Raw genomic sequence first — 14,856 nt, 5'->3', positions numbered from 1 at the left:
GTCTCATCTATGTGATGAACTGTTGAAAGCTCATTATACTTTGAACAGTGGTAGTTCAAGTAGCTTTATAAATGATTTAAGTGTAGTGAAGTATTTGGTAACTTCATCCCTTGTTTTTACTTATATCTAGTAAGTAATTATCTTACACATGATAAAAGATTCTAGTAAGTATCCATTTAGATACTTATATTATTGTTATCACTATGTATTATCTTGCGAGCTGTAAGGCTCACTCTTGCTTTATTTCTTCATCACACAACAATAGTTAGGAAAGATGGCCAGACTCCAGCAGACCCAGCGCAAGTGCGTGGGAAGCATCCCGCGTCTTCCCGATGATGTTGTAGCTGCTATAGCTGCAGAGGTAGATCTATTGTAGATCAGACCATCTACTTTTGAGAATCAATTATGTATAATTATAACTTATGGCAGATAATGGCAATTAACTGTAAATTTATCAAGTAATCATTTTGGGTTGTAATAACTTTTAAATTGTGGATTCAAAGACTTGTACTTATTTCAATTTCATCTCTGAGACTATAACGGGTTGTGGTGTGTGTTAGTGTGGGGTCATAGCATAAGGTTATTATTATTAATTAAGTGAAGTGATATTGTGGAAAGAAAGACCGTGACGACCCGGATCCCCGACCCCGGATTTGGGGGTGTTACAGAAATGGTATCAGAGCTAAGCGTTATAAACCTCAGAGATGATGCGACGATATAATAACAAACTCACAAAGATAATAAGAACTCTTGCCAAGTTCATGGTCGGACTACTTAAAGTAGTGCTGACAGTTAAAACCCTTGCTTTATTTCTTCATCACACAACAACAGTTAGGAAAGATGGCCAGACTCCAGCAGACCCAGCGCAAGCGTGTGGGAAGCGTCCCGCGTCTTCCCAATGATGTTGTAGCTAATATAGCTGCAGAGGTAGATCTATTGTAGATCAGACCATCTACTTTTGAGAATCAATTATGTATAATTATAACTTGTGGCAGATAATGGCAATTAACTGTAAATTTATCAAGTAATCATTTTGGGTTGTAATAACTTTTAAATTGTGGATTCAAAGACTTGTACTTATTTCAATTTCATCTCTAAGACTATAACGGGTTGTGGTGTGTGTTAGTGTGGGTTACAGCATAAGGTTATTAGTAATAATTAAGTGAAGTGATATTGTGGAATGAAAGACCGTGATGACCCGGATCCCCGACCCCGGATCTGGAGGTGTTACATACTGCATGTTGATCTATTTGGTCCAGTCAATGTCATGTCTATTGCAAAGAAGAAATATGCTATGGTTATAGTGGATGAGTTCACAAGGTACATTTCGGTGTACTTCTTGCACAAGAAGAATGAAACTGCATTTACTCTAACTGATCATGTCACACAGCTGGATAAATTGATCAAACATTCTATTAAAATAATGAGTGATAATGGCACTGAGTTCAAGAATTCGATTATGGAAGAGTTCTGCAAAGAGCATGGAATCAAATAGGAATTTTCTGCACCTGGAACTTCCCAGCAAAATGGAGTTGTAGAAAGAAAGAACATGACTCTCATTGAAGCTGCACGAACTATGCTTGATGAAGCAAAGCTGCCAACCTATTTTTGGGCTGAAGCTGTGCAGACTGCTTGTTTTAAACAAAATGCTACACTCATAAATAAGCATGGAAAAACACCATATGAGATGGTGAAGAAAAAGAAGCCAAATCTGAAATACTTTCATGTATTTGGTTGCAAGTGTTTTGTTCTTAAGACTCATCCTGAACAACTGTCAAAATTTGATCTGAAAGCTGATAAAGGAATTTTTGTTTGATATCTACTTTCCATAAAAGCCTTCAGAGTCTACAATTTAAGAATAAGGATTGTCATGGAATCTATCAATGTCTCTTTTGATGATAAGAAGATTACTGGACTTGAAGATTTCAATGATCATGATCAACTGAGATTTGAGAATGAATATTTAAATTCCGATTCTGTACATTCTGATGACTTAAATCCCGATCCTGTAAGTTCTGACGGTTTAAGTTCTGATGTCATTGAAACTGTGGTAACAACTCCGAAGGAAGATGCACCTATCCAGGGGGAGCAAGCCGAAGATCCTACCACATATCAAGACTCTCGAGAAACATCAGAACTTCTATAATAAATGGAATATATAGAATTGTGATCAATCAAATATTGCAAAGTCCCTGGCTCTTCAAGTTCTGATTCATCTAGTTCTGATGAGCCAAGTTCTGATAATTTTGAAAGCTCTGATTCTTCAACTCCTGAAAAATCAAACTCAAATTCTGAAGTCTCAGAGAGCATAACTACATGGGGAGCGTTAGAAAATGCTGATGGAGACAACATGGATCATGGGGGAGGATCCAGTTCTAGAGATCAACTTCCATCTGCAAGGAAGTGGACTAAATCACACACACCTGATTTAATCATTGGAGATCCTGAAGCATGTGTCAGAACTAGAAATGCAACTTCAAATGAATGTCTCTGTCATTCCTTTCTATCTCAGACTAAACCAAAGAAAGTGGAAGAAGCTCTTCAAGATGCTGATTGGGTGCAAGCAATGCAGGAAGAGTTGAATGAATTTGAAAGAAATAAAGTCTGGACCCTAGTGCCAAGACCAAAGAACAGATTTGTTGTGGGCACAAAATGGGTGTTTAGAAATAAAACTGACAGTGATGGCATAATTACAAGGAATAAAGCAAAGCTGGTTGCTAAAGGCTACTCTCAACATGAGGTTATTGATTATGATGAAACATTTGCACCAGTTGCTAGATTAGAAGCCATAAGGATCTTTTTGGCTTATGTTGCACATAAAAAGTTCAAAGTCTTTCAAATGGATGTGAAAAGTGCTTTTCTCAATGGAGAATTGGAAGAAGAGGTATATGTTGAACAACCTCCAGGCTTTGTAGATCCTAAATTTCCCAATTATGTCTACAGGCTTGACAAAGCACTTTATGGCTTTAAGCAAGCTCCAAGAGCATGGTATGAGACTTTAGCTCAATTCCTTCTGAAAAATGGATTTCACAGAGGCACAATTTGAAAGGAATATGTCCTAAGTCCAATCATGTATTAGGATTTAGGAATAACTCTTTATGTAATCTGTTTTGATTTCATTGATTTTAATAAAAGACTTGTTTTGTTTTTATTACGGGCTCTATCTATTTAAGTGTTTAAATAAGATATACCATAGTTTAGAGTAAAGCTTTTTATGGATTATGATGAGATCATAATAGTGAGACCTAAAAAGATGATAACTCTAAACTTAAATAGGTCCTGGTCATAGGATTACTAACTGGTAATTAATAATCCTCAAAGATCGGTACATACTATGCTTGCTTCATTATGAAGGATGTCTGTTCTCATAGACATTTGTGTGGTGACACTATAGCTAGTATGTAGGTGCTTATTATGGAATAAGTTCACTGAACATGACTCACATAGCTGAACAACTGATGGAGTTCACTCACGTGTCAGCAGTTGTTCACATAGTGATAGTTGTACAAGTATCCTTAGACTTGAGGTCATCATAGTCATCTTGTGTACACTGAACTATGCTTTGGTTTAGTTCTTAGTCTCCAGGGACAATTATTAGGGCTCTACTGGGTATAGGAATTTGTACACGAAGATAGTGTTTGATCAATATAGGATCTACCCCTTCCAATGAAGGAAGCGAATGTTCAAGGCTGATCCACTTATGCTAGTTCAGGAATCTCTGGCCAGAGTGAATGAAATTAGAAAGGAGTTTCTAATTTGCATAAAACTACGCATAGTAAATGGTAAGCAAGTGATTAAATTAGATAGGCTTGACACGAGATCCATGCCTTGTATTTAATCGGGACATTGTAGGGTAGAAGGAGTTTATTGTACGATAACTATTCACTAAATAGGTTCTTGGTATTCTAAGCAGTGAATTCATATTATCCGGATAGTCGCGATATGCTGAGAAGTATCCCTCACGATGTAGAATAAATGTGATTAATTAATTAATCATATTTAATAAATTAGAGAATTTATATAAATAATGATAAAATAGTTTTATTATTATTTATTTCTACTATCGGCTTAATATTGAACCTACAGGGTCACACCATAAAAAGAAAATGATTTAATGGTGGAGGAATTAATTAATAATGGCTAAATAATTATTTATTTATGAAATAAATAATTAATTGGCAAATTTAATAATTGATTAAATGAGATTTAATTGACTATAAATTAATTAAGAAAAGTTCTTAATATTATTAATTAAGGATTTAATTTTTGGAAATTAAATCTAGAGAGAGAATTATTTCTAAAGTGTTTAGAAAAAGGATTAATAATTAAAAGGTGTTTTAGTTATTAATGAGAATAATTAATGGGATAATAATAATAATATTTATGGGAAAATTTCAGCTGAAAATTTTGCCTATAAATACACTATTATAGACCCTATTTTCATTCTAACAAAAGTACCCCAAAACCCAAAAAGTTTGGAAAACCCAATTCTCTCCACCTCCTTCCTCCTCCTTAACATCGTTTTCTTGGTGGATACCGGTGGAGTGCTTCACACTTGAGGAGCAACTGCTAAGGATCTCTGATCGTTGTCTCCGAATTATTTTAAAGGTTAGATTCGATCCCTCGAATTTTTTATTCACGATTTATATGCTTTTATTTGGATTTTATATGTGTAAAAGTGTTTTGCCATGCCCCCGCTGCGTTTAAAATCCAATAATGGTATCAGAGCATAGGTTGTATGCATATAGATCTGTGGTAAAAATTTCAGAATTTTATGTGCTTGTATGAATTAATTATGATTTTTACAAGCTATATTATGGATTAATTTTGTCTGATGAGAAATCGTTTCTCATAACAATTTTGAATGTTGATCTGGGTTCTACAAGTGTTGTAGATCGTCTGGGTATTTTTTTCATAATTTTATGATGTATAGATTTTTTATTATGAATTTTTGAAGTTCTTGTAATTAAAATTCGTAATTAAATAAGTAAATATATATATATGTTTGTATATATCTGTACATCTGCATAGTTTATCTACTATTACTGCTGCACGGGACAAGACAGACAAGTACAGAGAATGTCAGATCAGGCGGCACGACGTTCGAGAAGAAAAATACGGCGGCTGCTGCAAGAAAGAAAAAAAAAATTAGGGGTGTCGCGCATTCCGGGAATGCGTTACACACCTGTGGCGCATTCACGGAATGCGTTACACCTTTTAATTGGTTAAAAGGGCTGTAACGCATCACCGGAATGCGTTACAGGGCTTGTAACGCATTCCTGTAATGCGTTACAGCCCGACTGTTTACATTAAAATTGATTTTCTGGGAGTTTCGTAACTCCGTTTTAGGCGTGCATTATACCGTTGGATTCGTTTTTCTGAGACGGATCTAATGGAGTGATCAATTTTAGTTTATATAAATGTTTTGAACTTTTTATATTTCCGAAAGTGTTTTAAAGCTGTTTTTAACTGTTTTAACTGCTTTTAAATGCTTCATATGATACATAGAGATGTATAATGCTTAGACTAATATGCTAGATGATGTAACATGCCTACCTTGATGTTTATTCATGTTTATATATGTGATATATGCTTAGTTTATCATGTGATGATAGATTTAGGTGAATTTAAATGAACATAAGGCGTTTGTTAGACAACCTAGTATAGTGAAATTGTTTCATAACCTTAATAACAATATTATGAATACAATCATGAGATTCTTGTGTTTGTGAAACATGTAATTGAATATAAATTTTTGATATGAGAGAAAGGATGATTATGTCAACAATAGATTTCTATCAGTAAGAAAGAGTTATTAAGTGACGCCTCTTGATAATGCTCCACCCGATCTGGGAATCATCTGATTATTGATTATTGATTTGAAATATTTAATTTAAAAGGAAGAATCTCTTTATAATATGATTATGATTGTAACGTAATATAATCCCTCTAAAATTAAATAATATCAAGTAGTAATTGGCCAATGACACAACGGGCTTGTGTCGGTCATAGCCTTCCAACATGATAGAAAAGTAGTTCTTATTTTTGAATCATTGTCGGTTCGTGCTACAGCCGAGGGCTTTGATTTCGAAATAAGAAATACTTGTCTATTACATAGAGATGTGTACATTGAATAAGAATCTAAAGGTCGGTACGTGCTATAGCCGTGGGCCTTTGGGGACTGATTCAACTGTACGGAATGTTGGGTTAGACTTGACTTAGAATATTGAGTTTGTCGTGCTACAGCCGAGACTCAATTATTCAGGAGGCTAAAGTTTGATTAGGGAATAACATAAGATGTAATTGACAAGAGTTGTCTGCCTATTGAACATTACATGGCGGTTCGTGCTACAGCCGGGGTCGTGTAATGTAATGTAGGATCCTTATTCCCACTAGCATTATGAATGCTTAATTTTTCACGTAGGGGGTTGAATAAATTAGATAAACTAGTGGGAGCCACTTATGAATAAAGACCCGATTCATATAGTGTTTTAAAATGAAATTGAATATTTGCTAAGTGTTGTTATGTGTTTATCATTTACAGATTTACTTTGTACGTTATGTCTTCTGCATTATCACTCAGGAGCATACTGGATGCTCACAAATTGACTGGTCCTAATTATGCTGACTGGCTTCGAAACTTTATAATTGTTCTCAGGATTGAGAAGCTGGAATACGTGATTGACTCACCTAAGCCTACTGAACCTGCTAGTGATGCACATAATGATGAACATGTTGTGTATCGTAAGTGGATAGATGATGCAAATGTTTCTCAATGCATCATGCTAGCTTCCATGAACATTGAGCTACAGAAGCAACATGAGCATATGGATGCTCACACTATCCTCATGCATTTACAAGAGTTGTATGATGTGGCAGGGAGGACAGCTCGATATGAGATATCGAAGGAGCTGTTCGGTTGTAGGATGTCTGAGGGATCATCTGTGAATGACCATGTACTTAAGATGATCAATTTGATTGAACGTCTAGGACAACTTGGTTTTGCCATGGATGGGGAGCTGAGCCAAGAATTGGTCTTGCAATCGCTTCCGAGTTCGTTCTCGCAGTTTGTTGTGAACTTTCACATGAATAAGTTGGATGACAGCCTGCCTGAACTCCATAACATGTTGAAGACTGCGGAATCGAATTTTCCCCCTAAGAAGAGTTCTGTTCTTCTAATTAGTGAAGGTTCCAATCCTAAGAAAAGGAAGAGGAACTCTTCCAAGAAGAAGAAAGTAGGTGAGAAAACGCCGGTTCCACCAAAAGCTGAAGACCCCGAGAGCAAAGTTGTTTGCTTTCACTGTAACAAGGTGGGGCACTGGAAGAGGAACTGCAAGGTTTACCTTGCAGAATTTAAGAAGAAGAAGGGTAGTGGGACTACCGCTTCTGATTCAGGTATGTTCATGATAGAAGTGAATATGTCATTAAATCAAATTTCTACTTGGGTATTAGATACCGCCTATGGTTCTGACATCTGCAATTCGTTGCAGGGACCAAGGAGAAGTAGGACGCTTGAGGAAGAGGAGGTGATTCTACTGATGTGAAATGGAGCAAGAGTTGCTGCTGAAGATGTAGAATCATTTCATTTACATATGCCTACGGGCAAGACTATTATTTTAAATAATTGTTATTTTGTTCCCTCGATTGTAAGGAATATTATTCTCATGTTAGACTTGGCTGGATTTTCATTTATTATTGAGAATAATGAATGTTCTATTCTTAGAGATAATATTCTTTATGGACGTGGTGCTTTAAATAATGGTCTGTATATATGTGACATAATTTACTTCAGATTGAACAAACTAATAAAATAAAAGGGATGATGAAAATCTCACTTTATAGTGGCACTGTAGTCTCCATTTAGTAGACATGGAGAGAGGAATGCAAATTTGCTAGGAATGGTACACACAGATGTATGTGGACCAAAGTCTATGCAAGCCATGGGTGGATTTTCATACTTCATTACTTTCATGGATAATAGATCTAGATTCGGATATGTGTTTGATGAAACACAAGTCTAAAGCCTTTGAAAAGTTCAAAGAGTATAAGTATGAAGTGGAGAAACAAACCAAACATAGTATTATAATTCTTCGATTAGATCGAGGTGGTAAATACTTTAATGGAGTTTTCTAGATTATCTCAAAATAAATGGTATAGTCTCCCAGTGGACTCCTCCAGATTGGTATCTGAAAGGAGAAATCAAACTTTGTTAGACATAGTTCGGTCCATGACGAGCTATGCAAATCTTCCAGTATTCCTATGGAGTGATGCATTGGAAACCTCAGCATATTTACTGAATATGGTGCCTTCCAAAATCTGTTCCTCAAACTTCGTATGAGATATGGAAAGAAAGGAAACCGAGTCTTAAACACGTTAAGATTTGGGGATGTCCAGCTTATGTCAAGTAAGTTGACCCAGATAAGCTGGAATATCGATATGTAAAATGTAGTTTTGTGGGATATCCTAAAGAGACTTTAGGGTATTACTTTTACACCGATCATCGGGTGTTTGTCTCCAGACATGCTACCTTTTTGGAAAAGGAGTTTATCCTTAAAGGAAACAGTAGGAGCAAAATTGAACTTGATGAAGTTCAAGAAGCACAAACTACTACGGATCAAGTGGAAACACCTGTTCTGACTGAACAACCTTTTATGGAACAGCCCATTCATAGATCAGGGAGAGTGTCTCGCCAACCTGAGAGGTAATATGGCCTTGTCATTGAGAATGACAATGAGTTGTGTATCATTGATGATGACGACCCTGTGACCTATAATGAGGCTATGAGTAGTGTTGACTCAAAGAAATGGCATAGTGCCCTGAAATCCAGAATGGAATCTATGTATACGGTATATAAAAGATAGATTATAGCAGATGGCCAGGTGGAGACCTATAAGGCCAGGCTTGTGGCAAAAGGATTCAAACAAAGGCAATGGATTGACTTTGATGAAACCTTTTACCTGTAGCCCTGTTAAAATCAGTTCGGATTTTGCTTGCGATTGCTGTTTAGTACGACTATGAGATATGGCGTATAGCCAGATGGTTTTCTTTCCAAGGGAAATGAAAGCCTAGTGTGTAAGCTACTGCGAACCATATGTGGTTTAAAGCAAGCTTCTCGTAGATGGAACATTCGTTTTGATGAGACAATCAAAGAGTTTGATTTTATCAAAAATGTAGATGAACCATGGGTCTACAAAAGGGTTAGTGGGAGCGCGGTAACATTTCTTGTATTGTATTGAATTAGAGTTGACACACATAACAACATAGCAGACCCACTCACAAAGCTACTTTATGAAAGTCACTTTGATCGTCATAAAGACAAGATGGGTATTAGATACCAGAGTGATTGGCTTTAGTACAAGTGGGAGATTGAAAGGAATATGTCCTAAGTCCAATCATGTATTAGGATTTAGGAATAACTCTTTATGTAATCTGTTTTGATTTCATTGATTTTAATAAAAGACTTGTTTTGTTTTTATTACGGGCTCTATCTATTTAAGTGTTTAAATAAGATATACCATAGTTTAGAGTAAAGCTTTTTATGGATTATGATGAGATCATAATAGTGAGACCTAAAAAGATGATAACTCTAAACTTAAATAGTTCCTGGTCATAGGATTACTAACTGGTAATTAATAATCCGCAAAGAGCGGTACATACTATGCTTGCTTCATTATGAAGGATGTCTGTTCTCATAGACATTTGTGTGGTGACACTATAGCTAGTATGTAAGTGCTTATTATGGAATAAGTTCACTGAACATGACTCGCACAGCTGAACAACTGATGGAGTTCACTCACGTGTCAGCAGTTGTTCATATAGTGATAGTTGTACAAGTATCCTTAGACTTGAGGTCATCATAGTCATCTTGTGTACACTGAACTATGCTTTGGTTTAGTTCTTAGTCTCCAGGGACAATTATTAGGGCTCTACTGGGTATAGGAATTTGTACACGAAGATAGTTTATGATCAATATAGGATCTACCCCTTCCAGTGAAGGAAGCGAATGTTCAAGGCTGATCCACTTATGCTAGTTCAGGAATCTCTGGCTAGAGTGAATGAAATTAGAAAGGAGTTTCTAATTTGCATAGAACTACGCATACTAAATGGTAAGCAAGTGATTAAATTAGATAGGCTTGACACGAGATCCATGCCTTGTATTTAATCGGGACATTGTAGGGTAGAAGGAGTTTATTGTACGGTAACTATTCACTGAATAGGTTCTTGGTATTCTAAGCAGTGAATTCATATTATCCGGATAGTCGCGATATGCTGAGAAGTATCCCTCACGATGTAGAATAAATGTGATTAATTAATTAATCATATTTAATAAATTAGAGAATTTATATAAATAATGATAAAATAGTTTTATTATTATTTATTTCTACTACTGGCTTAATATTGAACCTACAGGGTCACACCATAAAAAGAGAATGATTTAATGGTGGAGGAATTAATTAATAATGGCTAAATAATTATTTATTTGTGAAATAAATAATTAATTGGCAAATTTAATAATTGATTAAATGAGATTTAATTGATTATAAATTAATTAAGAAAAGTTCTTAATATTATTAATTAAGGATTTAATTTTTGGAAATTAAATCTAGAGAGAGAATTATTTCTAAAGTGTTTAGAAAAAGGATTAATAATTAAAAGGTGTTTTAATTATTAATGAGAATAATATATGGGATAATAATAATAATATTTATGGGAAAATTTCAGCTGAAAATTTTGCCTATAAATACACTATTATAGACCCTATTTTTATTCTAACAAAAGTACCCCAAAACCCAAAAAGTTTGGAAAACCCAATTCTCTCCACCTCCTTCCTCCTCCTTAACATCGTTTTCTTGGTGGATACTGGTGGAGTGCTTCACACTTGAGGAGCAACTGCTAAGGATCTCTGATCGTTGTCTCCGAATTATTTTAAAGGTTAGGTTCGATCCCTCGAATTTTTTATTCACGATTTATATGCTTTTATTTGGATTTTATATGTGTAAAAGTGTTTTGCCATGCCCCCGCTGTGTTTAAAATCCAACACAATTGACAAGACTTTATTCTACCTCAACCATGGAAAGAACTTACTTTTGGTATAGATATATGTTGATGATATCATATTTGGTTCTACAAATGCCAAACTCTGTGAGAGGTTTGCAAAGCTAATGTAGTCAAGATATCAAATGAGTATGATGGGAGAACTCAGCTATTTTCTGGGCCTTCAAGCCAAGAAAAATGAAGAAGGCACTTTTATCTGTCAATCCAAGTACACCAGAAATTTACTGAAAAAATTTGGAATGCAAGATTATTCAACTACATCCACTCCCATGGCCACTGCAACCATGTTATATAAGGATACTGGTAAATCAATAGATATTACTACCTATAGAGGTATGATTGGCTCTTTACACTATTTAACTGCAAGTAGACCTGATATCATGTATGCTACCTATCTTTGTGCATGATTTCAGGCTGATCCAAGAGAACCTCACTTAATAGCTATGAAAAGAATTTTCAAGTACCTCAAGGGTACAGTTGATTTAGGATTATGGTATCCTAGGGAATCAGATTTTAAGCGAATAGGTTACTCAGATGCAGATTTTGCAGGATGCAAAATAGACAGGAAAAATACTATTGGAAGTTGCCAATTTCTTGGAGGCAGATTAGTTTCTTGGTTTAGCAAGAAACAGAAGTCAATTTCCACATCAACTGCGGAAGCAGAATATATTGCTGCAGGAAGCTGTTGTGCACAAATACTTTGGATGAAGAATCAGTTACTGGATTATGGGTTAGAATTTTCTAAATCCCTATTTACTGTGATAATTAAAATGCTATTGCTATGACAGGTAATCCAGTTCAACACTCAATGACAAAGCACATCAGCATTACGTACCATTTCATAAGAGAACATGTGGATGAAGGTACAGTGGAATTGCATTTTGTTCCAACAGATCAACAGCTAGCAGATATCTTCACAAAACCACTATGTGAAGCTACTTTTATAAGATTGGTAAATAAACTTGGAATGGTTCCAGGTTCTTTCTCTAAATTTGCTTAGTTTTTGTTCTCATGCATCAGACTTTATGATTAGTATTTACAGATTGTATTATCTCTATGTAATCTGTGCTTAATTTGAAAAATTCATTAAATGTTGATTGTTATATGAAGTGGATCTATATACTGTGATAAGTATTTTGAATGTTCTGTGACTATTCAATCCAATGAGGATAACTGTGCTAGATGTTGACCTAGTAGTCTTTAATATACTAGAAATCTCATGTTTGAATTAGTTGTTCATGTGGAAACTCATTAACACAAGCAAATTCTAATATTGAGCTCAGTCAAGTTTAATTTGTGTATCTTATTACTAAGTCACAAACTAGAATCTTGTTTCTTATATGTCAAATTCTGATGTTAGTAAATCTTAAGGATGAGGTACATGCTGATAAGCCTCACTTATCAAAAGAAAAGAAAAGAAAAGAAAAGGATAAAAGTCAGGTACTCCTTTGAAATCTAGAGTAGATATGTGGAAGGGAAGACCCAAGTGCATTGCTGGTATTAAGTAATATGCATTAGAAAAGCAAATAAATTTTCTTGGTGACTTTTCACATTCTCTGATTACTGGAGAAATACTCTGACAACAACATAAATTCTGATAAGCAGTCGTGACTCACTTACACTGAGAAGCCACTGTAAAAAGGAATTTCAAAAGATGCATAAAATGAGCACAAACAGTTGAGGTGGACTCATGCATAAATTTGTTCTATAGTAGACTTCATGATTGATGATAGATTTTAAGCACTTTAATGAGTTATGCCTTATTTATATGATGTACTGAAGTTTATCAGACTTTAATCTTTATCTGATATTCTGCTCAATGCACACACTTTCACTCCATATGAATGATGAAAATTGTTGTGGTGATTAAGTTATTTTTGATAAACAGTTAAGTGTCATTTGCATAAATTCTGAGGACAAGTTCTGATGGAAGTTCTGATAATTAAACTCTGAAGAAAACAAGTCAGTCCATTGTACGGAGAATTACAGAAACAAACATTCACTTATTGAGTATAGAAGCCAAATTCTGATGACTGGTAAATTCTGATATAAGTTAAGTTCTGATATTAAATCCTGATGGAATCCTTGATGCTTATGTGGCATTATACTTTACTTGACTTATTTGTGGTAAAATCTGAAATAGTCACATTTAAATCAGAATATATTTGGGTAAAATAAAAATAGTCATAATAATTATAGGTTAGTGGTTAACGTGTTGGTCTTGAAAAACTGCATGTGCACAATAATTGTTAATTATTTCCCGTGTCCATTAACTCATGTTTTATCTTTTTACTGACTGTTATTATTACACACGGTCTAGGGAGTCGAGGCATCATTACTTTTACTATTAATTGTTAAACAGTCCTCGTGTCCCTTGGTATTCTATTGGCTATTTAAACCGACTATTCATCCCAGGCAAATCATCTTTTATTTTCTCTCAAACTCACTCTTTCTTTTAATTCTCATCATTTTTCTTTTTCATAAACAAAAATGGTTCATTTCAACTTGTTCATGAACTATAAAACTTTTAATATCGAGTTGAGTTGTGATGACTGGCAATAGGAGTGGCATGTCACCGCCATTCCTGAAGAACTCTGGAACTCCGTTCCATAAGAGGTTCACACAGACCTCTTATTCTTTTCGATGGACTGCCATCTTCATCTTGATCGATTGGAAGAAGAAAGGAGAGAAGCTCTCTGTCAGCAAGAATGGATCATCCGTCTTGCAGTGCTTTTTGTCAACAGCAGAAGGAACTAGTCGTTAGGTCTTCTTAGACTAGGACTAAGGCTGTTGATGTTAAGAATCTTAGAATAGGACTATCTTATAATTTGTGCATGTAATCGATAAATTTCATGAAATGTACTCATCTGATATATTAATGAAATTTCCTTTAATTGCAAGATTTAGTCTCTGTTTCTCAAATTATGTGACTGTGCATGTTTTAATTGCAATTTTTTAATCTTTACTTCATCTATTTTTAACTTTATCATGTGATGAAAGTTTTGATTACAATTATGGCCAATAATAAATTTTGTTGATTTGAGGATGAAATAATTGAAGCACAGGTTCCTGCATCATAACCTGTGATAAATGAAGCTGAGAATGTTACTTCTCAGAATGAAACAGCAGCTCAAAGTTCTGATACTTTGACAAGGAAATTTGTAACTTCTGATGCTGCAACAGCAACTCCTTCTTTGGCAAGGAGATTGAAGAAAATGAAGGCCATGAGGTATTTGGCTAAATCTTCATCAGAAGATAATGAAGAAGCAGAGGAAGGGGATCAGTAATCTCTGATCTCACAAGAACCAATCATTATTGAAGCTCTGATTTCTTCAGCTCAAGCCACGGACACTGCTACTGATACAGTGGTAACATCTCCTGACTCTCCAATAAAAGCTACAGATGATGCTAAAGAACAAACTGACAATTCTGAGATAGATATTCACAACTTGAATATACCTCAAGTTCTTTATCTGGAAGCTCCAACTACTAAAGCTCAGCCATCTACAGTAAAATCTCCAATCTTAGATGCTGAGATACCATCTACATTAAAGAGACCAGCTCTGGAGATAAATTCTGATGATCAGAATTTAGATGATGTTATTCTTGAATCTCTAATTGCATCACACACTCTTATACTGTCAGAAAATGATGAAACTTCCTCAAGTTCTGGAGACAGTATGTTTGTTGAAACTCCAGTTCCTATTCTGGGAAAGGAAGCTTGGGTGAAGAAATTTGTTAGACAGGATGCTCCTGTACCTTGGGAAGAAACTCACAGGGGAGTTGAATGGACCAAGAAGT

Source organism: Apium graveolens, chromosome 5, assembly GCF_009905375.1.
Source record: "Apium graveolens cultivar Ventura chromosome 5, ASM990537v1, whole genome shotgun sequence".
In the NCBI taxonomy this organism is placed as follows: Eukaryota; Viridiplantae; Streptophyta; class Magnoliopsida; order Apiales; family Apiaceae; genus Apium; species Apium graveolens.
The sequence above is the reverse complement of the archived record's forward strand: the minus strand, read 5'-3'. Positions refer to the sequence as shown.